The sequence below is a fragment of the Schistocerca serialis genome, unplaced genomic scaffold, assembly GCF_023864345.2.
Source record: "Schistocerca serialis cubense isolate TAMUIC-IGC-003099 unplaced genomic scaffold, iqSchSeri2.2 HiC_scaffold_1257, whole genome shotgun sequence".
Classification (NCBI taxonomy): Eukaryota; Metazoa; Arthropoda; class Insecta; order Orthoptera; family Acrididae; genus Schistocerca; species Schistocerca serialis.
The window spans coordinates 26465-49035 of record NW_026047466.1 but is presented as its reverse complement, the minus strand read 5'-3'; the positions used below and the strand labels follow the sequence as shown (position 1 = coordinate 49035).

Below are 22571 nucleotides of genomic sequence, written 5' to 3'. Positions count from 1 at the left end.
GCAGAACGTCTGTGTAGGGCCATGTTTTTACCTACAGTGTCACTTGGCTGAATGTGTATAAGGCTCTGTGGCATCACTCAAACGCAGCCAAATTGTCACACTAGCTGTGTATCTCTAACAAAGTTGACGTACGTCCTCACCTCGGTGCCGGTTAGAACGATTTCGCCCCCGGGTGGGCTCGAACCACCAACCTTTCGGTTAACAGCCGAACGCGCTAGCCGATTGCGCCACGGAGGCCTTGACTTTGGCTCCCTTGTGCTCTGTATATCAACGCAATTCGTATACCTTCTGCAGCAATCTCGCAGAATGGTAGCATTTGCTTACGCCTCTTCACATGGATAACGTGCATGCACACTGTAGCGAGGCTCGTAAACGAATGACATCGCCAAGCATGACATTATACTACAAAATGCATACAAACCAATGTTCTGCCTATGCATTCAGAAAACCTCTGAGGCCAGTAGAATACTTGTCATAGGTTGTAGAACATCCCTTTCATTCAGTGTACTGCCATGTGTTAGATGCTGCTCGAGATAGCTCCGCTCCTTGCAGGAAGGTTTAAGAAATGAATGCCTTCTGTGAGGTTCGAACTCACGACCCCTGGTTTACGAGACCAGTGCTCTACCACTGAGCTAAGAAGGCGGCATCTTAGCGTTTGTGAGCTATCCCCAAATTGTTACTTCATCATACTGAATCTTGCAGCCCTCGACCAGATATCGGATTTGGCACACAGCTGCTGCTGGGGGTGTCCACATTGCCGTTTTCCAAATCTCTTGAATGTTTCGCCCTTACGATCGACGACGAGCGTCGGCCCACCAAAAGTTTGCGGTCTGCACAATCCTGACCTAGTGCACAGCTTGTGGGATAGCGTGGCTCGACTGCGAAATGCGCCTTTCGGCTCCTCTCTCTGGCTACAGTGCGCTGTTGTCCACAGTGGCACTGGCGTTGCCCATGGGGCTTCATGTAAGGCGACTGCACGTCGCTCGGCCAACAGCGGCCTACTGCAGACCGACACTTAAGACACACCAAATACAAATCGACATCGAGAGACAGGCCCTGTCATATGGCACTCGCGACGTATATGCTGAAATTGAATGTAAAGAATACGTCTTTTGTAGCGGGCGTCCCTCTACTGCAGTGTCACACATGACGAATAAAAAGGAAAACAGCAGAACGTCTGTGTAGGGCCATGTTTTTACCTACAGTGTCACTTGGCTGAATGTGTATAAGGCTCTGTGGCATCACTCAAACGCAGCCAAATTGTCACACTAGCTGTGTATCTCTAACAAAGTTGACGTACGTCCTCACCTCGGTGCCGGTTAGAACGATTTCGCCCCCGGGTGGGCTCGAACCACCAACCTTTCGGTTAACAGCCGAACGCGCTAGCCGATTGCGCCACGGAGGCCTTGACTTTGGCTCCCTTGTGCTCTGTATATCAACGCAATTCGTATACCTTCTGCAGCAATCTCGCAGAATGGTAGCATTTGCTTACGCCTCTTCACATGGATAACGTGCATGCACACTGTAGCGAGGCTCGTAAACGAATGACATCGCCAAGCATGACATTATACTACAAAATGCATACAAACCAATGTTCTGCCTATGCATTCAGAAAACCTCTGAGGCCAGTAGAATACTTGTCATAGGTTGTAGAACATCCCTTTCATTCAGTGTACTGCCATGTGTTAGATGCTGCTCGAGATAGCTCCGCTCCTTGCAGGAAGGTTTAAGAAATGAATGCCTTCTGTGAGGTTCGAACTCACGACCCCTGGTTTACGAGACCAGTGCTCTACCACTGAGCTAAGAAGGCGGCATCTTAGCGTTTGTGAGCTATCCCCAAATTGTTACTTCATCATACTGAATCTTGCAGCCCTCGACCAGATATCGGATTTGGCACACAGCTGCTGCTGGGGGTGTCCACATTGCCGTTTTCCAAATCTCTTGAATGTTTCGCCCTTACGATCGACGACGAGCGTCGGCCCACCAAAAGTTTGCGGTCTGCACAATCCTGACCTAGTGCACAGCTTGTGGGATAGCGTGGCTCGACTGCGAAATGCGCCTTTCGGCTCCTCTCTCTGGCTACAGTGCGCTGTTGTCCACAGTGGCACTGGCGTTGCCCATGGGGCTTCATGTAAGGCGACTGCACGTCGCTCGGCCAACAGCGGCCTACTGCAGACCGACACTTAAGACACACCAAATACAAATCGACATCGAGAGACAGGCCCTGTCATATGGCACTCGCGACGTATATGCTGAAATTGAATGTAAAGAATACGTCTTTTGTAGCGGGCGTCCCTCTACTGCAGTGTCACACATGACGAATAAAAAGGAAAACAGCAGAACGTCTGTGTAGGGCCATGTTTTTACCTACAGTGTCACTTGGCTGAATGTGTATAAGGCTCTGTGGCATCACTCAAACGCAGCCAAATTGTCACACTAGCTGTGTATCTCTAACAAAGTTGACGTACGTCCTCACCTCGGTGCCGGTTAGAACGATTTCGCCCCCGGGTGGGCTCGAACCACCAACCTTTCGGTTAACAGCCGAACGCGCTAGCCGATTGCGCCACGGAGGCCTTGACTTTGGCTCCCTTGTGCTCTGTATATCAACGCAATTCGTATACCTTCTGCAGCAATCTCGCAGAATGGTAGCATTTGCTTACGCCTCTTCACATGGATAACGTGCATGCACACTGTAGCGAGGCTCGTAAACGAATGACATCGCCAAGCATGACATTACACTACAAAATGCATACAAACCAATGTTCTGCCTATGCATTCAGAAAACCTCTGAGGCCAGTAGAATACTTGTCATAGGTTGTAGAACATCCCTTTCATTCAGTGTACTGCCATGTGTTAGATGCTGCTCGAGATAGCTCCGCTCCTTGCAGGAAGGTTTAAGAAATGAATGCCTTCTGTGAGGTTCGAACTCACGACCCCTGGTTTACGAGACCAGTGCTCTACCACTGAGCTAAGAAGGCGGCATCTTAGCGTTTGTGAGCTATCCCCAAATTGTTACTTCATCATACTGAATCTTGCAGCCCTCGACCAGATATCGGATTTGGCACACAGCTGCTGCTGGGGGTGTCCACATTGCCGTTTTCCAAATCTCTTGAATGTTTCGCCCTTACGATCGACGACGAGCGTCGGCCCACCAAAAGTTTGCGGTCTGCACAATCCTGACCTAGTGCACAGCTTGTGGGATAGCGTGGCTCGACTGCGAAATGCGCCTTTCGGTTCCTCTCTCTGGCAAAAGTGCGCTGTTGTCCACAGTGGCACTGGCGTTGCCCATGGGGCTTCATGTAAGGCGACTGCACGTCGCTCGGCCAACAGCGGCCTACTGCAGACCGACACTTAAGACACACCAAATACAAATCGACATCGAGAGACAGGCCCTGTCATATGGCACTCGCGACGTATATGCTGAAATTGAATGTAAAGAATACGTCTTTTGTAGCGGGCGTCCCTCTACTGCAGTGTCACACATGACGAATAAAAAGGAAAACAGCAGAACGTCTGTGTAGGGCCATGTTTTTACCTACAGTGTCACTTGGCTGAATGTGTATAAGGCTCTGTGGCATCACTCAAACGCAGCCAAATTGTCACACTAGCTGTGTATCTCTAACAAAGTTGACGTACGTCCTCACCTCGGTGCCGGTTAGAACGATTTCGCCCCCGGGTGGGCTCGAACCACCAACCTTTCGGTTAACAGCCGAACGCGCTAGCCGATTGCGCCACGGAGGCCTTGACTTTGGCTCCCTTGTGCTCTGTATATCAACGCAATTCGTATACCTTCTGCAGCAATCTCGCAGAATGGTAGCATTTGCTTACGCCTCTTCACATGGATAACGTGCATGCACACTGTAGCGAGGCTCGTAAACGAATGACATCGCCAAGCATGACATTATACTACAAAATGCATACAAACCAATGTTCTGCCTATGCATTCAGAAAACCTCTGAGGCCAGTAGAATACTTGTCATAGGTTGTAGAACATCCCTTTCATTCAGTGTACTGCCATGTGTTAGATGCTGCTCGAGATAGCTCCGCTCCTTGCAGGAAGGTTTAAGAAATGAATGCCTTCTGTGAGGTTCGAACTCACGACCCCTGGTTTACGAGACCAGTGCTCTACCACTGAGCTAAGAAGGCGGCATCTTAGCGTTTGTGAGCTATCCCCAAATTGTTACTTCATCATACTGAATCTTGCAGCCCTCGACCAGATATCGGATTTGGCACACAGCTGCTGCTGGGGGTGTCCACATTGCCGTTTTCCAAATCTCTTGAATGTTTCGCCCTTACGATCGACGACGAGCGTCGGCCCACCAAAAGTTTGCGGTCTGCACAATCCTGACCTAGTGCACAGCTTGTGGGATAGCGTGGCTCGACTGCGAAATGCGCCTTTCGGCTCCTCTCTCTGGCTACAGTGCGCTGTTGTCCACAGTGGCACTGGCGTTGCCCATGGGGCTTCATGTAAGGCGACTGCACGTCGCTCGGCCAACAGCGGCCTACTGCAGACCGACACTTAAGACACACCAAATACAAATCGACATCGAGAGACAGGCCCTGTCATATGGCACTCGCGACGTATATGCTGAAATTGAATGTAAAGAATACGTCTTTTGTAGCGGGCGTCCCTCTACTGCAGTGTCACACATGACGAATAAAAAGGAAAACAGCAGAACGTCTGTGTAGGGCCATGTTTTTACCTACAGTGTCACTTGGCTGAATGTGTATAAGGCTCTGTGGCATCACTCAAACGCAGCCAAATTGTCACACTAGCTGTGTATCTCTAACAAAGTTGACGTACGTCCTCACCTCGGTGCCGGTTAGAACGATTTCGCCCCCGGGTGGGCTCGAACCACCAACCTTTCGGTTAACAGCCGAACGCGCTAGCCGATTGCGCCACGGAGGCCTTGACTTTGGCTCCCTTGTGCTCTGTATATCAACGCAATTCGTATACCTTCTGCAGCAATCTCGCAGAATGGTAGCATTTGCTTACGCCTCTTCACATGGATAACGTGCATGCACACTGTAGCGAGGCTCGTAAACGAATGACATCGCCAAGCATGACATTACACTACAAAATGCATACAAACCAATGTTCTAACTATGCATTCAGAAAACCTCTGAGGCCAGTAGAATACTTGTCATAGGTTGTAGAACATCCCTTTCATTCAGTGTACTGCCATGTGTTAGATGCTGCTCGAGATAGCTCCGCTCCTTGCAGGAAGGTTTAAGAAATGAATGCCTTCTGTGAGGTTCGAACTCACGACCCCTGGTTTACGAGACCAGTGCTCTACCACTGAGCTAAGAAGGCGGCATCTTAGCGTTTGTGAGCTATCCCCAAATTGTTACTTCATCATACTGAATCTTGCAGCCCTCGACCAGATATCGGATTTGGCACACAGCTGCTGCTGGGGGTGTCCACATTGCCGTTTTCCAAATCTCTTGAATGTTTCGCCCTTACGATCGACGACGAGCGTCGGCCCACCAAAAGTTTGCGGTCTGCACAATCCTGACCTAGTGCACAGCTTGTGGGATAGCGTGGCTCGACTGCGAAATGCGCCTTTCGGTTCCTCTCTCTGGCAAAAGTGCGCTGTTGTCCACAGTGGCACTGGCGTTGCCCATGGGGCTTCATGTAAGGCGACTGCACGTCGCTCGGCCAACAGCGGCCTACTGCAGACCGACACTTAAGACACACCAAATACAAATCGACATCGAGAGACAGGCCCTGTCATATGGCACTCGCGACGTATATGCTGAAATTGAATGTAAAGAATACGTCTTTTGTAGCGGGCGTCCCTCTACTGCAGTGTCACACATGACGAATAAAAAGGAAAACAGCAGAACGTCTGTGTAGGGCCATGTTTTTACCTACAGTGTCACTTGGCTGAATGTGTATAAGGCTCTGTGGCATCACTCAAACGCAGCCAAATTGTCACACTAGCTGTGTATCTCTAACAAAGTTGACGTACGTCCTCACCTCGGTGCCGGTTAGAACGATTTCGCCCCCGGGTGGGCTCGAACCACCAACCTTTCGGTTAACAGCCGAACGCGCTAGCCGATTGCGCCACGGAGGCCTTGACTTTGGCTCCCTTGTGCTCTGTATATCAACGCAATTCGTATACCTTCTGCAGCAATCTCGCAGAATGGTAGCATTTGCTTACGCCTCTTCACATGGATAACGTGCATGCACACTGTAGCGAGGCTCGTAAACGAATGACATCGCCAAGCATGACATTATACTACAAAATGCATACAAACCAATGTTCTGCCTATGCATTCAGAAAACCTCTGAGGCCAGTAGAATACTTGTCATAGGTTGTAGAACATCCCTTTCATTCAGTGTACTGCCATGTGTTAGATGCTGCTCGAGATAGCTCCGCTCCTTGCAGGAAGGTTTAAGAAATGAATGCCTTCTGTGAGGTTCGAACTCACGACCCCTGGTTTACGAGACCAGTGCTCTACCACTGAGCTAAGAAGGCGGCATCTTAGCGTTTGTGAGCTATCCCCAAATTGTTACTTCATCATACTGAATCTTGCAGCCCTCGACCAGATATCGGATTTGGCACACAGCTGCTGCTGGGGGTGTCCACATTGCCGTTTTCCAAATCTCTTGAATGTTTCGCCCTTACGATCGACGACGAGCGTCGGCCCACCAAAAGTTTGCGGTCTGCACAATCCTGACCTAGTGCACAGCTTGTGGGATAGCGTGGCTCGACTGCGAAATGCGCCTTTCGGCTCCTCTCTCTGGCTACAGTGCGCTGTTGTCCACAGTGGCACTGGCGTTGCCCATGGGGCTTCATGTAAGGCGACTGCACGTCGCTCGGCCAACAGCGGCCTACTGCAGACCGACACTTAAGACACACCAAATACAAATCGACATCGAGAGACAGGCCCTGTCATATGGCACTCGCGACGTATATGCTGAAATTGAATGTAAAGAATACGTCTTTTGTAGCGGGCGTCCCTCTACTGCAGTGTCACACATGACGAATAAAAAGGAAAACAGCAGAACGTCTGTGTAGGGCCATGTTTTTACCTACAGTGTCACTTGGCTGAATGTGTATAAGGCTCTGTGGCATCACTCAAACGCAGCCAAATTGTCACACTAGCTGTGTATCTCTAACAAAGTTGACGTACGTCCTCACCTCGGTGCCGGTTAGAACGATTTCGCCCCCGGGTGGGCTCGAACCACCAACCTTTCGGTTAACAGCCGAACGCGCTAGCCGATTGCGCCACGGAGGCCTTGACTTTGGCTCCCTTGTGCTCTGTATATCAACGCAATTCGTATACCTTCTGCAGCAATCTCGCAGAATGGTAGCATTTGCTTACGCCTCTTCACATGGATAACGTGCATGCACACTGTAGCGAGGCTCGTAAACGAATGACATCGCCAAGCATGACATTATACTACAAAATGCATACAAACCAATGTTCTGCCTATGCATTCAGAAAACCTCTGAGGCCAGTAGAATACTTGTCATAGGTTGTAGAACATCCCTTTCATTCAGTGTACTGCCATGTGTTAGATGCTGCTCGAGATAGCTCCGCTCCTTGCAGGAAGGTTTAAGAAATGAATGCCTTCTGTGAGGTTCGAACTCACGACCCCTGGTTTACGAGACCAGTGCTCTACCACTGAGCTAAGAAGGCGGCATCTTAGCGTTTGTGAGCTATCCCCAAATTGTTACTTCATCATACTGAATCTTGCAGCCCTCGACCAGATATCGGATTTGGCACACAGCTGCTGCTGGGGGTGTCCACATTGCCGTTTTCCAAATCTCTGGAATGTTTCGCCCTTACGATCGACGACGAGCGTCGGCCCACCAAAAGTTTGCGGTCTGCACAATCCTGACCTAGTGCACAGCTTGTGGGATAGCGTGGCTCGACTGCGAAATGCGCCTTTCGGCTCCTCTCTCTGGCTACAGTGCGCTGTTGTCCACAGTGGCACTGGCGTTGCCCATGGGGCTTCATGTAAGGCGACTGCACGTCGCTCGGCCAACAGCGGCCTACTGCAGACCGACACTTAAGACACACCAAATACAAATCGACATCGAGAGACAGGCCCTGTCATATGGCACTCGCGACGTATATGCTGAAATTGAATGTAAAGAATACGTCTTTTGTAGCGGGCGTCCCTCTACTGCAGTGTCACACATGACGAATAAAAAGGAAAACAGCAGAACGTCTGTGTAGGGCCATGTTTTTACCTACAGTGTCACTTGGCTGAATGTGTATAAGGCTCTGTGGCATCACTCAAACGCAGCCAAATTGTCACACTAGCTGTGTATCTCTAACAAAGTTGACGTACGTCCTCACCTCGGTGCCGGTTAGAACGATTTCGCCCCCGGGTGGGCTCGAACCACCAACCTTTCGGTTAACAGCCGAACGCGCTAGCCGATTGCGCCACGGAGGCCTTCACTTTGGCTCCCTTGTGCTCTGTATATCAACGCAATTCGTATACCTTCTGCAGCAATCTCGCAGAATGGTAGCATTTGCTTACGCCTCTTCACATGGATAACGTGCATGCACACTGTAGCGAGGCTCGTAAACGAATGACATCGCCAAGCATGACATTATACTACAAAATGCATACAAACCAATGTTCTGCCTATGCATTCAGAAAACCTCTGAGGCCAGTAGAATACTTGTCATAGGTTGTAGAACATCCCTTTCATTCAGTGTACTGCCATGTGTTAGATGCTGCTCGAGATAGCTCCGCTCCTTGCAGGAAGGTTTAAGAAATGAATGCCTTCTGTGAGGTTCGAACTCACGACCCCTGGTTTACGAGACCAGTGCTCTACCACTGAGCTAAGAAGGCGGCATCTTTGCGTTTGTGAGCTATCCCCAAATTGTTACTTCATCATACTGAATCTTGCAGCCCTCGACCAGATATCGGATTTGGCACACAGCTGCTGCTGGGGGTGTCCACATTGCCGTTTTCCAAATCTCTTGAATGTTTCGCCCTTACGATCGACGACGAGCGTCGGCCCACCAAAAGTTTGCGGTCTGCACAATCCTGACCTAGTGCACAGCTTGTGGGATAGCGTGGCTCGACTGCGAAATGCGCCTTTCGGCTCCTCTCTCTGGCTGCAGTGCGCTGTTGTCCACAGTGGCACTGGCGTTGCCCATGGGGCTTCATGTAAGGCGACTGCACGTCGCTCGGCCAACAGCGGCCTACTGCAGACCGACACTTAAGACACACCAAATACAAATCGACATCGAGAGACAGGCCCTGTCATATGGCACTCGCGACGTATATGCTGAAATTGAATGTAAAGAATACGTCTTTTGTAGCGGGCGTCCCTCTACTGCAGTGTCACACATGACGAATAAAAAGGAAAACAGCAGAACGTCTGTGTAGGGCCATGTTTTTACCTACAGTGTCACTTGGCTGAATGTGTATAAGGCTCTGTGGCATCACTCAAACGCAGCCAAATTGTCACACTAGCTGTGTATCTCTAACAAAGTTGACGTACGTCCTCACCTCGGTGCCGGTTAGAACGATTTCGCCCCCGGGTGGGCTCGAACCACCAACCTTTCGGTTAACAGCCGAACGCGCTAGCCGATTGCGCCACGGAGGCCTTGACTTTGGCTCCCTTGTGCTCTGTATATCAACGCAATTCGTATACCTTCTGCAGCAATCTCGCAGAATGGTAGCATTTGCTTACGCCTCTTCACATGGATAACGTGCATGCACACTGTAGCGAGGCTCGTAAACGAATGACATCGCCAAGCATGACATTATACTACAAAATGCATACAAACCAATGTTCTGCCTATGCATTCAGAAAACCTCTGAGGCCAGTAGAATACTTGTCATAGGTTGTAGAACATCCCTTTCATTCAGTGTACTGCCATGTGTTAGATGCTGCTCGAGATAGCTCCGCTCCTTGCAGGAAGGTTTAAGAAATGAATGCCTTCTGTGAGGTTCGAACTCACGACCCCTGGTTTACGAGACCAGTGCTCTACCACTGAGCTAAGAAGGCGGCATCTTAGCGTTTGTGAGCTATCCCCAAATTGTTACTTCATCATACTGAATCTTGCAGCCCTCGACCAGATATCGGATTTGGCACACAGCTGCTGCTGGGGGTGTCCACATTGCCGTTTTCCAAATCTCTTGAATGTTTCGCCCTTACGATCGACGACGAGCGTCGGCCCACCAAAAGTTTGCGGTCTGCACAATCCTGACCTAGTGCACAGCTTGTGGGATAGCGTGGCTCGACTGCGAAATGCGCCTTTCGGCTCCTCTCTCTGGCTACAGTGCGCTGTTGTCCACAGTGGCACTATCGTTGCCCATGGGGCTTCATGTAAGGCGACTGCACGTCGCTCGGCCAACAGCGGCCTACTGCAGACCGACACTTAAGACACACCAAATACAAATCGACATCGAGAGACAGGCCCTGTCATATGGCACTCGCGACGTATATGCTGAAATTGAATGTAAAGAATACGTCTTTTGTAGCGGGCGTCCCTCTACTGCAGTGTCACACATGACGAATAAAAAGGAAAACAGCAGAACGTCTGTGTAGGGCCATGTTTTTACCTACAGTGTCACTTGGCTGAATGTGTATAAGGCTCTGTGGCATCACTCAAACGCAGCCAAATTGTCACACTAGCTGTGTATCTCTAACAAAGTTGACGTACGTCCTCACCTCGGTGCCGGTTAGAACGATTTCGCCCCCGGGTGGGCTCGAACCACCAACCTTTCGGTTAACAGCCGAACGCGCTAGCCGATTGCGCCACGGAGGCCTTGACTTTGGCTCCCTTGTGCTCTGTATATCAACGCAATTCGTATACCTTCTGCAGCAATCTCGCAGAATGGTAGCATTTGCTTACGCCTCTTCACATGGATAACGTGCATGCACACTGTAGCGAGGCTCGTAAACGAATGACATCGCCAAGCATGACATTACACTACAAAATGCATACAAACCAATGTTCTAACTATGCATTCAGAAAACCTCTGAGGCCAGTAGAATACTTGTCATAGGTTGTAGAACATCCCTTTCATTCAGTGTACTGCCATGTGTTAGATGCTGCTCGAGATAGCTCCGCTCCTTGCAGGAAGGTTTAAGAAATGAATGCCTTCTGTGAGGTTCGAACTCACGACCCCTGGTTTACGAGACCAGTGCTCTACCACTGAGCTAAGAAGGCGGCATCTTAGCGTTTGTGAGCTATCCCCAAATTGTTACTTCATCATACTGAATCTTGCAGCCCTCGACCAGATATCGGATTTGGCACACAGCTGCTGCTGGGGGTGTCCACATTGCCGTTTTCCAAATCTCTTGAATGTTTCGCCCTTACGATCGACGACGAGCGTCGGCCCACCAAAAGTTTGCGGTCTGCACAATCCTGACCTAGTGCACAGCTTGTGGGATAGCGTGGCTCGACTGCGAAATGCGCCTTTCGGCTCCTCTCTCTGGCTACAGTGCGCTGTTGTCCACAGTGGCACTGGCGTTGCCCATGGGGCTTCATGTAAGGCGACTGCACGTCGCTCGGCCAACAGCGGCCTACTGCAGACCGACACTTAAGACACACCAAATACAAATCGACAACGAGAGACAGGCCCTGTCATATGGCACTCGCGACGTATATGCTGAAATTGAATGTAAAGAATACGTCTTTTGTAGCGGGCGTCCCTCTACTGCAGTGTCACACATGACGAATAAAAAGGAAAACAGCAGAACGTCTGTGTAGGGCAATGTTTTTACCTACAGTGTCACTTGGCTGAATGTGTATAAGGCTCTGTGGCATCACTCAAACGCAGCCAAATTGTCACACTAGCTGTGTATCTCTAACAAAGTTGACGTACGTCCTCACCTCGGTGCCGGTTAGAACGATTTCGCCCCCGGGTGGGCTCGAACCACCAACCTTTCGGTTAACAGCCGAACGCGCTAGCCGATTGCGCCACGGAGGCCTTGACTTTCGCTCCCTTGTGCTCTGTATATCAACGCAATTCGTATACCTTCTGCAGCAATCTCGCAGAATGGTAGCATTTGCTTACGCCTCTTCACATGGATAACGTGCATGCACACTGTAGCGAGGCTCGTAAACGAATGACATCGCCAAGCATGACATTATACTACAAAATGCATACAAACCAATGTTCTGCCTATGCATTCAGAAAACCTCTGAGGCCAGTAGAATACTTGTCATAGGTTGTAGAACATCCCTTTCATTCAGTGTACTGCCATGTGTTAGATGCTGCTCGAGATAGCTCCGCTCCTTGCAGGAAGGTTTAAGAAATGAATGCCTTCTGTGAGGTTCGAACTCACGACCCCTGGTTTACGAGACCAGTGCTCTACCACTGAGCTAAGAAGGCGGCATCTTAGCGTTTGTGAGCTATCCCCAAATTGTTACTTCATCATACTGAATCTTGCAGCCCTCGACCAGATATCGGATTTGGCACACAGCTGCTGCTGGGGGTGTCCACATTGCCGTTTTCCAAATCTCTTGAATGTTTCGCCCTTACGATCGACGACGAGCGTCGGCCCACCAAAAGTTTGCGGTCTGCACAATCCTGACCTAGTGCACAGCTTGTGGGATAGCGTGGCTCGACTGCGAAATGCGCCTTTCGGCTCCTCTCTCTGGCTACAGTGCGCTGTTGTCCACAGTGGCACTGGCGTTGCCCATGGGGCTTCATGTAAGGCGACTGCACGTCGCTCGGCCAACAGCGGCCTACTGCAGACCGACACTTAAGACACACCAAATACAAATCGACATCGAGAGACAGGCCCTGTCATATGGCACTCGCGACGTATATGCTGAAATTGAATGTAAAGAATACGTCTTTTGTAGCGGGCGTCCCTCTACTGCAGTGTCACACATGACGAATAAAAAGGAAAACAGCAGAACGTCTGTGTAGGGCCATGTTTTTACCTACAGTGTCACTTGGCTGAATGTGTATAAGGCTCTGTGGCATCACTCAAACGCAGCCAAATTGTCACACTAGCTGTGTATCTCTAACAAAGTTGACGTACGTCCTCACCTCGGTGCCGGTTAGAACGATTTCGCCCCCGGGTGGGCTCGAACCACCAACCTTTCGGTTAACAGCCGAACGCGCTAGCCGATTGCGCCACGGAGGCCTTGACTTTGGCTCCCTTGTGCTCTGTATATCAACGCAATTCGTATACCTTCTGCAGCAATCTCGCAGAATGGTAGCATTTGCTTACGCCTCTTCACATGGATAACGTGCATGCACACTGTAGCGAGGCTCGTAAACGAATGACATCGCCAAGCATGACATTATACTACAAAATGCATACAAACCAATGTTCTGCCTATGCATTCAGAAAACCTCTGAGGCCAGTAGAATACTTGTCATAGGTTGTAGAACATCCCTTTCATTCAGTGTACTGCCATGTGTTAGATGCTGCTCGAGATAGCTCCGCTCCTTGCAGGAAGGTTTAAGAAATGAATGCCTTCTGTGAGGTTCGAACTCACGACCCCTGGTTTACGAGACCAGTGCTCTACCACTGAGCTAAGAAGGCGGCATCTTAGCGTTTGTGAGCTATCCCCAAATTGTTACTTCATCATACTGAATCTTGCAGCCCTCGACCAGATATCGGATTTGGCACACAGCTGCTGCTGGGGGTGTCCACATTGCCGTTTTCCAAATCTCTTGAATGTTTCGCCCTTACGATCGACGACGAGCGTCGGCCCACCAAAAGTTTGCGGTCTGCACAATCCTGACCTAGTGCACAGCTTGTGGGATAGCGTGGCTCGACTGCGAAATGCGCCTTTCGGCTCCTCTCTCTGGCTACAGTGCGCTGTTGTCCACAGTGGCACTGGCGTTGCCCATGGGGCTTCATGTAAGGCGACTGCACGTCGCTCGGCCAACAGCGGCCTACTGCAGACCGACACTTAAGACACACCAAATACAAATCGACATCGAGAGACAGGCCCTGTCATATGGCACTCGCGACGTATATGCTGAAATTGAATGTAAAGAATACGTCTTTTGTAGCGGGCGTCCCTCTACTGCAGTGTCACACATGACGAATAAAAAGGAAAACAGCAGAACGTCTGTGTAGGGCCATGTTTTTACCTACAGTGTCACTTGGCTGAATGTGTATAAGGCTCTGTGGCATCACTCAAACGCAGCCAAATTGTCACACTAGCTGTGTATCTCTAACAAAGTTGACGTACGTCCTCACCTCGGTGCCGGTTAGAACGATTTCGCCCCCGGGTGGGCTCGAACCACCAACCTTTCGGTTAACAGCCGAACGCGCTAGCCGATTGCGCCACGGAGGCCTTGACTTTGGCTCCCTTGTGCTCTGTATATCAACGCAATTCGTATACCTTCTGCAGCAATCTCGCAGAATGGTAGCATTTGCTTACGCCTCTTCAAATGGATAACGTGCATGCACACTGTAGCGAGGCTCGTAAACGAATGACATCGCCAAGCATGACATTATACTACAAAATGCATACAAACCAATGTTCTGCCTATGCATTCAGAAAACCTCTGAGGCCAGTAGAATACTTGTCATAGGTTGTAGAACATCCCTTTCATTCAGTGTACTGCCATGTGTTAGATGCTGCTCGAGATAGCTCCGCTCCTTGCAGGAAGGTTTAAGAAATGAATGCCTTCTGTGAGGTTCGAACTCACGACCCCTGGTTTACGAGACCAGTGCTCTACCACTGAGCTAAGAAGGCGGCATCTTAGCGTTTGTGAGCTATCCCCAAATTGTTACTTCATCATACTGAATCTTGCAGCCCTCGACCAGATATCGGATTTGGCACACAGCTGCTGCTGGGGGTGTCCACATTGCCGTTTTCCAAATCTCTTGAATGTTTCGCCCTTACGATCGACGACGAGCGTCGGCCCACCAAAAGTTTGCGGTCTGCACAATCCTGACCTAGTGCACAGCTTGTGGGATAGCGTGGCTCGACTGCGAAATGCGCCTTTCGGCTCCTCTCTCTGGCTACAGTGCGCTGTTGTCCACAGTGGCACTGGCGTTGCCCATGGGGCTTCATGTAAGGCGACTGCACGTCGCTCGGCCAACAGCGGCCTACTGCAGACCGACACTTAAGACACACCAAATACAAATCGACATCGAGAGACAGGCCCTGTCATATGGCACTCGCGACGTATATGCTGAAATTGAATGTAAAGAATACGTCTTTTGTAGCGGGCGTCCCTCTACTGCAGTGTCACACATGACGAATAAAAAGGAAAACAGCAGAACGTCTGTGTAGGGCCATGTTTTTACCTACAGTGTCACTTGGCTGAATGTGTATAAGGCTCTGTGGCATCACTCAAACGCAGCCAAATTGTCACACTAGCTGTGTATCTCTAACAAAGTTGACGTACGTCCTCACCTCGGTGCCGGTTAGAACGATTTCGCCCCCGGGTGGGCTCGAACCACCAACCTTTCGGTTAACAGCCGAACGCGCTAGCCGATTGCGCCACGGAGGCCTTGACTTTGGCTCCCTTGTGCTCTGTATATCAACGCAATTCGTATACCTTCTGCAGCAATCTCGCAGAATGGTAGCATTTGCTTACGCCTCTTCACATGGATAACGTGCATGCACACTGTAGCGAGGCTCGTAAACGAATGACATCGCCAAGCATGACATTACACTACAAAATGCATACAAACCAATGTTCTAACTATGCATTCAGAAAACCTCTGAGGCCAGTAGAATACTTGTCATAGGTTGTAGAACATCCCTTTCATTCAGTGTACTGCCACGTGTTAGATGCTGCTCGAGATAGCTCCGCTCCTTGCAGGAAGGTTTAAGAAATGAATGCCTTCTGTGAGGTTCGAACTCACGACCCCTGGTTTACGAGACCAGTGCTCTACCACTGAGCTAAGAAGGCGGCATCTTAGCGTTTGTGAGCTATCCCCAAATTGTTACTTCATCATACTGAATCTTGCAGCCCTCGACCAGATTTCGGATTTGGCACACAGCTGCTGCTGGGGGTGTCCACATTGCCGTTTTCCAAATCTCTTGAATGTTTCGCCCTTACGATCGACGACGAGCGTCGGCCCACCAAAAGTTTGCGGTCTGCACAATCCTGACCTAGTGCACAGCTTGTGGGATAGCGTGGCTCGACTGCGAAATGCGCCTTTCGGCTCCTCTCTCTGGCTACAGTGCGCTGTTGTCCACAGTGGCACTGGCGTTGCCCATGGGGCTTCATGTAAGGCGACTGCACGTCGCTCGGCCAACAGCGGCCTACTGCAGACCGACACTTAAGACACACCAAATACAAATCGACATCGAGAGACAGGCCCTGTCATATGGCACTCGCGACGTATATGCTGAAATTGAATGTAAAGAATACGTCTTTTGTAGCGGGCGTCCCTCTACTGCAGTGTCACACATGACGAATAAAAAGGAAAACAGCAGAACGTCTGTGTAGGGCCATGTTTTTACCTACAGTGTCACTTGGCTGAATGTGTATAAGGCTCTGTGGCATCACTCAAACGCAGCCAAATTGTCACACTAGCTGTGTATCTCTAACAAAGTTGACGTACGTCCTCACCTCGGTGCCGGTTAGAACGATTTCGCCCCCGGGTGGGCTCGAACCACCAACCTTTCGGTTAACAGCCGAACGCGCTAGCCGATTGCGCCACGGAGGCCTTGACTTTGGCTCCCTTGTGCTCTGTATATCAACGCAATTCGTATACCTTCTGCAGCAATCTCGCAGAATGGTAGCATTTGCTTACGCCTCTTCACATGGATAACGTGCATGCACACTGTAGCGAGGCTCGTAAACGAATGACATCGCCAAGCATGACATTATACTACAAAATGCATACAAACCAATGTTCTGCCTATGCATTCAGAAAACCTCTGAGGCCAGTAGAATACTTGTCATAGGTTGTAGAACATCCCTTTCATTCAGTGTACTGCCATGTGTTAGATGCTGCTCGAGATAGCTCCGCTCCTTGCAGGAAGGTTTAAGAAATGAATGCCTTCTGTGAGGTTCGAACTCACGACCCCTGGTTTACGAGACCAGTGCTCTACCACTGAGCTAAGAAGGCGGCATCTTAGCGTTTGTGAGCTATCCCCAAATTGTTACTTCATCATACTGAATCTTGCAGCCCTCGACCAGATATCGGATTTGGCACACAGCTGCTGCTGGGGGTGTCCACATTGCCGTTTTCCAAATCTCTTGAATGTTTCGCCCTTACGATCGACGACGAGCGTCGGCCCACCAAAAGTTTGCGGTCTGCACAATCCTGACCTAGTGCACAGCTTGTGGGATAGCGTGGCTCGACTGCGAAATGCGCCTTTCGGCTCCTCTCTCTGGCTACAGTGCGCTGTTGTCCACAGTGGCACTGGCGTTGCCCATGGGGCTTCATGTAAGGCGACTGCACGTCGCTCGGCCAACAGCGGCCTACTGCAGACCGACACTTAAGACACACCAAATACAAATCGACATCGAGAGACAGGCCCTGTCATATGGCACTCGCGACGTATATGCTGAAATTGAATGTAAAGAATACGTCTTTTGTAGCGGGCGTCCCTCTACTGCAGTGTCACACATGACGAATAAAAAGGAAAACAGCAGAACGTCTGTGTAGGGCCATGTTTTTACCTACAGTGTCACTTGGCTGAATGTGTATAAGGCTCTGTGGCATCACTCAAACGCAGCCAAATTGTCACACTAGCTGTGTATCTCTAACAAAGTTGACGTACGTCCTCACCTCGGTGCCGGTTAGAACGATTTCGCCCCCGGGTGGGCTCGAACCACCAACCTTTCGGTTAACAGCCGAACGCGCTAGCCGATTGCGCCACGGAGGCCTTGACTTTGGCTCCCTTGTGCTCTGTATATCAACGCAATTCGTATACCTTCTGCAGCAATCTCGCAGAATGGTAGCATTTGCTTACGCCTCTTCACATGGATAACGTGCATGCACACTGTAGCGAGGCTCGTAAACGAATGACATCGCCAAGCATGACATTATACTACAAAATGCATACAAACCAATGTTCTGCCTATGCATTCAGAAAACCTCTGAGGCCAGTAGAATACTTGTCATAGGTTGTAGAACATCCCTTTCATTCAGTGTACTGCCATGTGTTAGATGCTGCTCGAGATAGCTCCGCTCCTTGCAGGAAGGTTTAAGAAATGAATGCCTTCTGTGAGGTTCGAACTCACGACCCCTGGTTTACGAGACCAGTGCTCTACCACTGAGCTAAGAAGGCGGCATCTTAGCGTTTGTGAGCTATCCCCAAATTGTTACTTCATCATACTGAATCTTGCAGCCCTCGACCAGATATCGGATTTGGCACACAGCTGCTGCTGGGGGTGTCCACATTGCCGTTTTCCAAATCTCTTGAATGTTTCGCCCTTACGATCGACGACGAGCGTCGGCCCACCAAAAGTTTGCGGTCTGCACAATCCTGACCTAGTGCACAGCTTGTGGGATAGCGTGGCTCGACTGCGAAATGCGCCTTTCGGCTCCTCTCTCTGGCTACAGTGCGCTGTTGTCCACAGTGGCACTGGCGTTGCCCATGGGGCTTCATGTAAGGCGACTGCACGTCGCTCGGCCAACAGCGGCCTACTGCAGACCGACACTTAAGACACACCAAATACAAATCGACATCGAGAGACAGGCCCTGTCATATGGCACTCGCGACGTATATGCTGAAATTGAATGTAAAGAATACGTCTTTTGTAGCGGGCGTGTCTCTACTGCAGTGTCACACATGACGAATAAAAAGGAAAACAGCAGAACGTCTGTGTAGGGCCATGTTTTTACCTACAGTGTCACTTGGCTGAATGTGTATAAGGCTCTGTGGCATCACTCAAACGCAGCCAAATTGTCACACTAGCTGTGTATCTCTAACAAAGTTGACGTACGTCCTCACCTCGGTGCCGGTTAGAACGATTTCGCCCCCGGGTGGGCTCGAACCACCAACCTTTCGGTTAACAGCCGAACGCGCTAGCCGATTGCGCCACGGAGGCCTTGACTTTGGCTCCCTTGTGCTCTGTATATCAACGCAATTCGTATACCTTCTGCAGCAATCTCGCAGAATGGTAGCATTTGCTTACGCCTCTTCAAATGGATAACGTGCATGCACACTGTAGCGAGGCTCGTAAACGAATGACATCGCCAAGCATGACATTATACTACAAAATGCATACAAACCAATGTTCTGCCTATGCATTCAGAAAACCTCTGAGGCCAGTAGAATACTTGTCATAGGTTGTAGAACATCCCTTTCATTCAGTGTACTGCCATGTGTTAGATGCTGCTCGAGATAGCTCCGCTCCTTGCAGGAAGGTTTAAGAAATGAATGCCTTCTGTGAGGTTCGAACTCACGACCCCTGGTTTACGAGACCAGTGCTCTACCACTGAGCTAAGAAGGCGGCATCTTAGCGTTTGTGAGCTATCCCCAAATTGTTACTTCATCATACTGAATCTTGCAGCCCTCGACCAGATATCGGATTTGGCACACAGCTGCTGCTGGGGGTGTCCACATTGCCGTTTTCCAAATCTCTTGAATGTTTCGCCCTTACGATCGACGACGAGCGTCGGCCCACCAAAAGTTTGCGGTCTGCACAATCCTGACCTAGTGCACAGCTTGTGGGATAGCGTGGCTCGACTGCGAAATGCGCCTTTCGGCTCCTCTCTCTGGCTACAGTGCGCTGTTGTCCACAGTGGCACTGGCGTTGCCCATGGGGCTTCATGTAAGGCGACTGCACGTCGCTCGGCCAACAGCGGCCTACTGCAGACCGACACTTAAGACACACCAAATACAAATCGACATCGAGAGACAGGCCCTGTCATATGGCACTCGCGACGTATATGCTGAAATTGAATGTAAAGAATACGTCTTTTGTAGCGGGCGTCCCTCTACTGCAGTGTCACACATGACGAATAAAAAGGAAAACAGCAGAACGTCTGTGTAGGGCCATGTTTTTACCTACAGTGTCACTTGGCTGAATGTGTATAAGGCTCTGTGGCATCACTCAAACGCAGCCAAATTGTCACACTAGCTGTGTATCTCTAACAAAGTTGACGTACGTCCTCACCTCGGTGCCGGTTAGAACGATTTCGCCCCCGGGTGGGCTCGAACCACCAACCTTTCGGTTAACAGCCGAACGCGCTAGCCGATTGCGCCACGGAGGCCTTGACTTTGGCTCCCTTGTGCTCTGTATATCAACGCAATTCGTATACCTTCTGCAGCAATCTCGCAGAATGGTAGCATTTGCTTACGCCTCTTCACATGGATAACGTGCATGCACACTGTAGCGAGGCTCGTAAACGAATGACATCGCCAAGCATGACATTACACTACAAAATGCATACAAACCAATGTTCTAACTATGCATTCAGAAAACCTCTGAGGCCAGTAGAATACTTGTCATAGGTTGTAGAACATCCCTTTCATTCAGTGTACTGCCATGTGTTAGATGCTGCTCGAGATAGCTCCGCTCCTTGCAGGAAGGTTTAAGAAATGAATGCCTTCTGTGAGGTTCGAACTCACGACCCCTGGTTTACGAGACCAGTGCTCTACCACTGAGCTAAGAAGGCGGCATCTTAGCGTTTGTGAGCTATCCCCAAATTGTTACTTCATCATACTGAATCTTGCAGCCCTCGACCAGATATCGGATTTGGCACACAGCTGCTGCTGGGGGTGTCCACATTGCCGTTTTCCAAATCTCTTGAATGTTTCGCCCTTACGATCGACGACGAGCGTCGGCCCACCAAAAGTTTGCGGTCTGCACAATCCTGACCTAGTGCACAGCTTGTGGGATAGCGTGGCTCGACTGCGAAATGCGCCTTTCGGCTCCTCTCTCTGGCTACAGTGCGCTGTTGTCCACAGTGGCACTGGCGTTGCCCATGGGGCTTCATGTAAGGCGACTGCACGTCGCTCGGCCAACAGCGGCCTACTGCAGACCGACACTTAAGACACACCAAATACAAATCGACATCGAGAGACAGGCCCTGTCATATGGCACTCGCGACGTATATGCTGAAATTGAATGTAAAGAATACGTCTTTTGTAGCGGGCGTCCCTCTACTGCAGTGTCACACATGACGAATAAAAAGGAAAACAGCAGAACGTCTGTGTAGGGCCATGTTTTTACCTACAGTGTCACTTGGCTGAATGTGTATAAGGCTCTGTGGCATCACTCAAACGCAGCCAAATTGTCACACTAGCTGTGTATCTCTAACAAAGTTGACGTACGTCCTCACCTCGGTGCCGGTTAGAACGATTTCGCCCCCGGGTGGGCTCGAACCACCAACCTTTCGGTTAACAGCCGAACGCGCTAGCCGATTGCGCCACGGAGGCCTTGACTTTGGCTCCCTTGTGCTCTGTATATCAACGCAATTCGTATACCTTCTGCAGCAATCTCGCAGAATGGTAGCATTTGCTTACGCCTCTTCACATGGATAACGTGCATGCACACTGTAGCGAGGCTCGTAAACGAATGACATCGCCAAGCATGACATTATACTACAAAATGCATACAAACCAATGTTCTGCCTATGCATTCAGAAAACCTCTGAGGCCAGTAGAATACTTGTCATAGGTTGTAGAACATCCCTTTCATTCAGTGTACTGCCATGTGTTAGATGCTGCTCGAGATAGCTCCGCTCCTTGCAGGAAGGTTTAAGAAATGAATGCCTTCTGTGAGGTTCGAACTCACGACCCCTGGTTTACGAGACCAGTGCTCTACCACTGAGCTAAGAAGGCGGCATCTTAGCGTTTGTGAGCTATCCCCAAATTGTTACTTCATCATACTGAATCTTGCAGCCCTCGACCAGATATCGGATTTGGCACACAGCTGCTGCTGGGGGTGTCCACATTGCCGTTTTCCAAATCTCTTGAATGTTTCGCCCTTACGATCGACGACGAGCGTCGGCCCACCAAAAGTTTGCGGTCTGCACAATCCTGACCTAGTGCACAGCTTGTGGGATAGCGTGGCTCGACTGCGAAATGCGCCTTTCGGCTCCTCTCTCTGGCTACAGTGCGCTGTTGTCCACAGTGGCACTGGCGTTGCCCATGGGGCTTCATGTAAGGCGACTGCACGTCGCTCGGCCAACAGCGGCCTACTGCAGACCGACACTTAAGACACACCAAATACAAATCGACATCGAGAGACAGGCCCTGTCATATGGCACTCGCGACGTATATGCTGAAATTGAATGTAAAGAATACGTCTTTTGTAGCGGGCGTCCCTCTACTGCAGTGTCATACATGACGAATAAAAAGGAAAACAGCAGAACGTCTGTGTAGGGCCATGTTTTTACCTACAGTGTCACTTGGCTGAATGTGTATAAGGCTCTGTGGCATCACTCAAACGCAGCCAAATTGTCACACTAGCTGTGTATCTCTAACAAAGTTGACGTACGTCCTCACCTCGGTGCCGGTTAGAACGATTTCGCCCCCGGGTGGGCTCGAACCACCAACCTTTCGGTTAACAGCCGAACGCGCTAGCCGATTGCGCCACGGAGGCCTTGACTTTGGCTCCCTTGTGCTCTGTATATCAACGCAATTCGTATACCTTCTGCAGCAATCTCGCAGAATGGTAGCATTTGCTTACGCCTCTTCACATGGATAACGTGCATGCACACTGTAGCGAGGCTCGTAAACGAATG

At 50.1% G+C, this 22571-nt stretch overlaps 39 non-coding genes across 39 annotated transcripts; all 39 read right to left on the bottom strand.

Annotated features, from left to right (window-relative positions):
* Positions 1 to 163: 163 nt before the first annotated feature.
* Trnan-guu (transfer RNA asparagine (anticodon GUU)) lies at positions 164 to 237 on the bottom strand. Its single transcript has one exon. It is a non-coding gene; the product is annotated as a tRNA-Asn (tRNA).
* A 333-nt stretch (positions 238 to 570) lies between these two features.
* Positions 571 to 642, bottom strand: Trnat-cgu (transfer RNA threonine (anticodon CGU)). Its single transcript has one exon. It is a non-coding gene; the product is annotated as a tRNA-Thr (tRNA).
* Positions 643 to 1331: 689 nt separating this feature from the next.
* Trnan-guu (transfer RNA asparagine (anticodon GUU)) lies at positions 1332 to 1405 on the bottom strand. Its single transcript has one exon. It is a non-coding gene; the product is annotated as a tRNA-Asn (tRNA).
* A 333-nt stretch (positions 1406 to 1738) lies between these two features.
* Positions 1739 to 1810, bottom strand: Trnat-cgu (transfer RNA threonine (anticodon CGU)). The gene has a single exon. It is a non-coding gene; the product is annotated as a tRNA-Thr (tRNA).
* Positions 1811 to 2499: 689 nt separating this feature from the next.
* Trnan-guu (transfer RNA asparagine (anticodon GUU)) lies at positions 2500 to 2573 on the bottom strand. The gene has a single exon. It is a non-coding gene; the product is annotated as a tRNA-Asn (tRNA).
* A 333-nt stretch (positions 2574 to 2906) lies between these two features.
* Positions 2907 to 2978, bottom strand: Trnat-cgu (transfer RNA threonine (anticodon CGU)). Its single transcript has one exon. It is a non-coding gene; the product is annotated as a tRNA-Thr (tRNA).
* A 689-nt stretch (positions 2979 to 3667) lies between these two features.
* On the bottom strand, positions 3668 to 3741 carry Trnan-guu (transfer RNA asparagine (anticodon GUU)). The gene has a single exon. It is a non-coding gene; the product is annotated as a tRNA-Asn (tRNA).
* A 333-nt stretch (positions 3742 to 4074) lies between these two features.
* Positions 4075 to 4146, bottom strand: Trnat-cgu (transfer RNA threonine (anticodon CGU)). Its single transcript has one exon. It is a non-coding gene; the product is annotated as a tRNA-Thr (tRNA).
* A 689-nt stretch (positions 4147 to 4835) lies between these two features.
* On the bottom strand, positions 4836 to 4909 carry Trnan-guu (transfer RNA asparagine (anticodon GUU)). The gene has a single exon. It is a non-coding gene; the product is annotated as a tRNA-Asn (tRNA).
* Positions 4910 to 5242: 333 nt separating this feature from the next.
* Positions 5243 to 5314, bottom strand: Trnat-cgu (transfer RNA threonine (anticodon CGU)). Its single transcript has one exon. It is a non-coding gene; the product is annotated as a tRNA-Thr (tRNA).
* Positions 5315 to 6003: 689 nt separating this feature from the next.
* Positions 6004 to 6077, bottom strand: Trnan-guu (transfer RNA asparagine (anticodon GUU)). The gene has a single exon. It is a non-coding gene; the product is annotated as a tRNA-Asn (tRNA).
* A 333-nt stretch (positions 6078 to 6410) lies between these two features.
* Trnat-cgu (transfer RNA threonine (anticodon CGU)) lies at positions 6411 to 6482 on the bottom strand. The gene has a single exon. It is a non-coding gene; the product is annotated as a tRNA-Thr (tRNA).
* A 689-nt stretch (positions 6483 to 7171) lies between these two features.
* On the bottom strand, positions 7172 to 7245 carry Trnan-guu (transfer RNA asparagine (anticodon GUU)). Its single transcript has one exon. It is a non-coding gene; the product is annotated as a tRNA-Asn (tRNA).
* Positions 7246 to 7578: 333 nt separating this feature from the next.
* Positions 7579 to 7650, bottom strand: Trnat-cgu (transfer RNA threonine (anticodon CGU)). Its single transcript has one exon. It is a non-coding gene; the product is annotated as a tRNA-Thr (tRNA).
* A 689-nt stretch (positions 7651 to 8339) lies between these two features.
* Positions 8340 to 8413, bottom strand: Trnan-guu (transfer RNA asparagine (anticodon GUU)). Its single transcript has one exon. It is a non-coding gene; the product is annotated as a tRNA-Asn (tRNA).
* Positions 8414 to 8746: 333 nt separating this feature from the next.
* On the bottom strand, positions 8747 to 8818 carry Trnat-cgu (transfer RNA threonine (anticodon CGU)). Its single transcript has one exon. It is a non-coding gene; the product is annotated as a tRNA-Thr (tRNA).
* Positions 8819 to 9507: 689 nt separating this feature from the next.
* Trnan-guu (transfer RNA asparagine (anticodon GUU)) lies at positions 9508 to 9581 on the bottom strand. Its single transcript has one exon. It is a non-coding gene; the product is annotated as a tRNA-Asn (tRNA).
* A 333-nt stretch (positions 9582 to 9914) lies between these two features.
* Positions 9915 to 9986, bottom strand: Trnat-cgu (transfer RNA threonine (anticodon CGU)). Its single transcript has one exon. It is a non-coding gene; the product is annotated as a tRNA-Thr (tRNA).
* Positions 9987 to 10675: 689 nt separating this feature from the next.
* On the bottom strand, positions 10676 to 10749 carry Trnan-guu (transfer RNA asparagine (anticodon GUU)). The gene has a single exon. It is a non-coding gene; the product is annotated as a tRNA-Asn (tRNA).
* A 333-nt stretch (positions 10750 to 11082) lies between these two features.
* Positions 11083 to 11154, bottom strand: Trnat-cgu (transfer RNA threonine (anticodon CGU)). The gene has a single exon. It is a non-coding gene; the product is annotated as a tRNA-Thr (tRNA).
* Positions 11155 to 11843: 689 nt separating this feature from the next.
* Positions 11844 to 11917, bottom strand: Trnan-guu (transfer RNA asparagine (anticodon GUU)). Its single transcript has one exon. It is a non-coding gene; the product is annotated as a tRNA-Asn (tRNA).
* Positions 11918 to 12250: 333 nt separating this feature from the next.
* Positions 12251 to 12322, bottom strand: Trnat-cgu (transfer RNA threonine (anticodon CGU)). The gene has a single exon. It is a non-coding gene; the product is annotated as a tRNA-Thr (tRNA).
* Positions 12323 to 13011: 689 nt separating this feature from the next.
* On the bottom strand, positions 13012 to 13085 carry Trnan-guu (transfer RNA asparagine (anticodon GUU)). Its single transcript has one exon. It is a non-coding gene; the product is annotated as a tRNA-Asn (tRNA).
* A 333-nt stretch (positions 13086 to 13418) lies between these two features.
* Trnat-cgu (transfer RNA threonine (anticodon CGU)) lies at positions 13419 to 13490 on the bottom strand. The gene has a single exon. It is a non-coding gene; the product is annotated as a tRNA-Thr (tRNA).
* Positions 13491 to 14179: 689 nt separating this feature from the next.
* Trnan-guu (transfer RNA asparagine (anticodon GUU)) lies at positions 14180 to 14253 on the bottom strand. The gene has a single exon. It is a non-coding gene; the product is annotated as a tRNA-Asn (tRNA).
* Positions 14254 to 14586: 333 nt separating this feature from the next.
* On the bottom strand, positions 14587 to 14658 carry Trnat-cgu (transfer RNA threonine (anticodon CGU)). Its single transcript has one exon. It is a non-coding gene; the product is annotated as a tRNA-Thr (tRNA).
* Positions 14659 to 15347: 689 nt separating this feature from the next.
* Positions 15348 to 15421, bottom strand: Trnan-guu (transfer RNA asparagine (anticodon GUU)). The gene has a single exon. It is a non-coding gene; the product is annotated as a tRNA-Asn (tRNA).
* A 333-nt stretch (positions 15422 to 15754) lies between these two features.
* Trnat-cgu (transfer RNA threonine (anticodon CGU)) lies at positions 15755 to 15826 on the bottom strand. The gene has a single exon. It is a non-coding gene; the product is annotated as a tRNA-Thr (tRNA).
* Positions 15827 to 16515: 689 nt separating this feature from the next.
* On the bottom strand, positions 16516 to 16589 carry Trnan-guu (transfer RNA asparagine (anticodon GUU)). Its single transcript has one exon. It is a non-coding gene; the product is annotated as a tRNA-Asn (tRNA).
* A 333-nt stretch (positions 16590 to 16922) lies between these two features.
* Trnat-cgu (transfer RNA threonine (anticodon CGU)) lies at positions 16923 to 16994 on the bottom strand. The gene has a single exon. It is a non-coding gene; the product is annotated as a tRNA-Thr (tRNA).
* Positions 16995 to 17683: 689 nt separating this feature from the next.
* Positions 17684 to 17757, bottom strand: Trnan-guu (transfer RNA asparagine (anticodon GUU)). The gene has a single exon. It is a non-coding gene; the product is annotated as a tRNA-Asn (tRNA).
* A 333-nt stretch (positions 17758 to 18090) lies between these two features.
* Trnat-cgu (transfer RNA threonine (anticodon CGU)) lies at positions 18091 to 18162 on the bottom strand. The gene has a single exon. It is a non-coding gene; the product is annotated as a tRNA-Thr (tRNA).
* Positions 18163 to 18851: 689 nt separating this feature from the next.
* Trnan-guu (transfer RNA asparagine (anticodon GUU)) lies at positions 18852 to 18925 on the bottom strand. The gene has a single exon. It is a non-coding gene; the product is annotated as a tRNA-Asn (tRNA).
* Positions 18926 to 19258: 333 nt separating this feature from the next.
* Positions 19259 to 19330, bottom strand: Trnat-cgu (transfer RNA threonine (anticodon CGU)). Its single transcript has one exon. It is a non-coding gene; the product is annotated as a tRNA-Thr (tRNA).
* A 689-nt stretch (positions 19331 to 20019) lies between these two features.
* Positions 20020 to 20093, bottom strand: Trnan-guu (transfer RNA asparagine (anticodon GUU)). Its single transcript has one exon. It is a non-coding gene; the product is annotated as a tRNA-Asn (tRNA).
* A 333-nt stretch (positions 20094 to 20426) lies between these two features.
* On the bottom strand, positions 20427 to 20498 carry Trnat-cgu (transfer RNA threonine (anticodon CGU)). Its single transcript has one exon. It is a non-coding gene; the product is annotated as a tRNA-Thr (tRNA).
* Positions 20499 to 21187: 689 nt separating this feature from the next.
* On the bottom strand, positions 21188 to 21261 carry Trnan-guu (transfer RNA asparagine (anticodon GUU)). The gene has a single exon. It is a non-coding gene; the product is annotated as a tRNA-Asn (tRNA).
* A 333-nt stretch (positions 21262 to 21594) lies between these two features.
* On the bottom strand, positions 21595 to 21666 carry Trnat-cgu (transfer RNA threonine (anticodon CGU)). The gene has a single exon. It is a non-coding gene; the product is annotated as a tRNA-Thr (tRNA).
* Positions 21667 to 22355: 689 nt separating this feature from the next.
* Positions 22356 to 22429, bottom strand: Trnan-guu (transfer RNA asparagine (anticodon GUU)). The gene has a single exon. It is a non-coding gene; the product is annotated as a tRNA-Asn (tRNA).
* Positions 22430 to 22571: the final 142 nt, after the last annotated feature.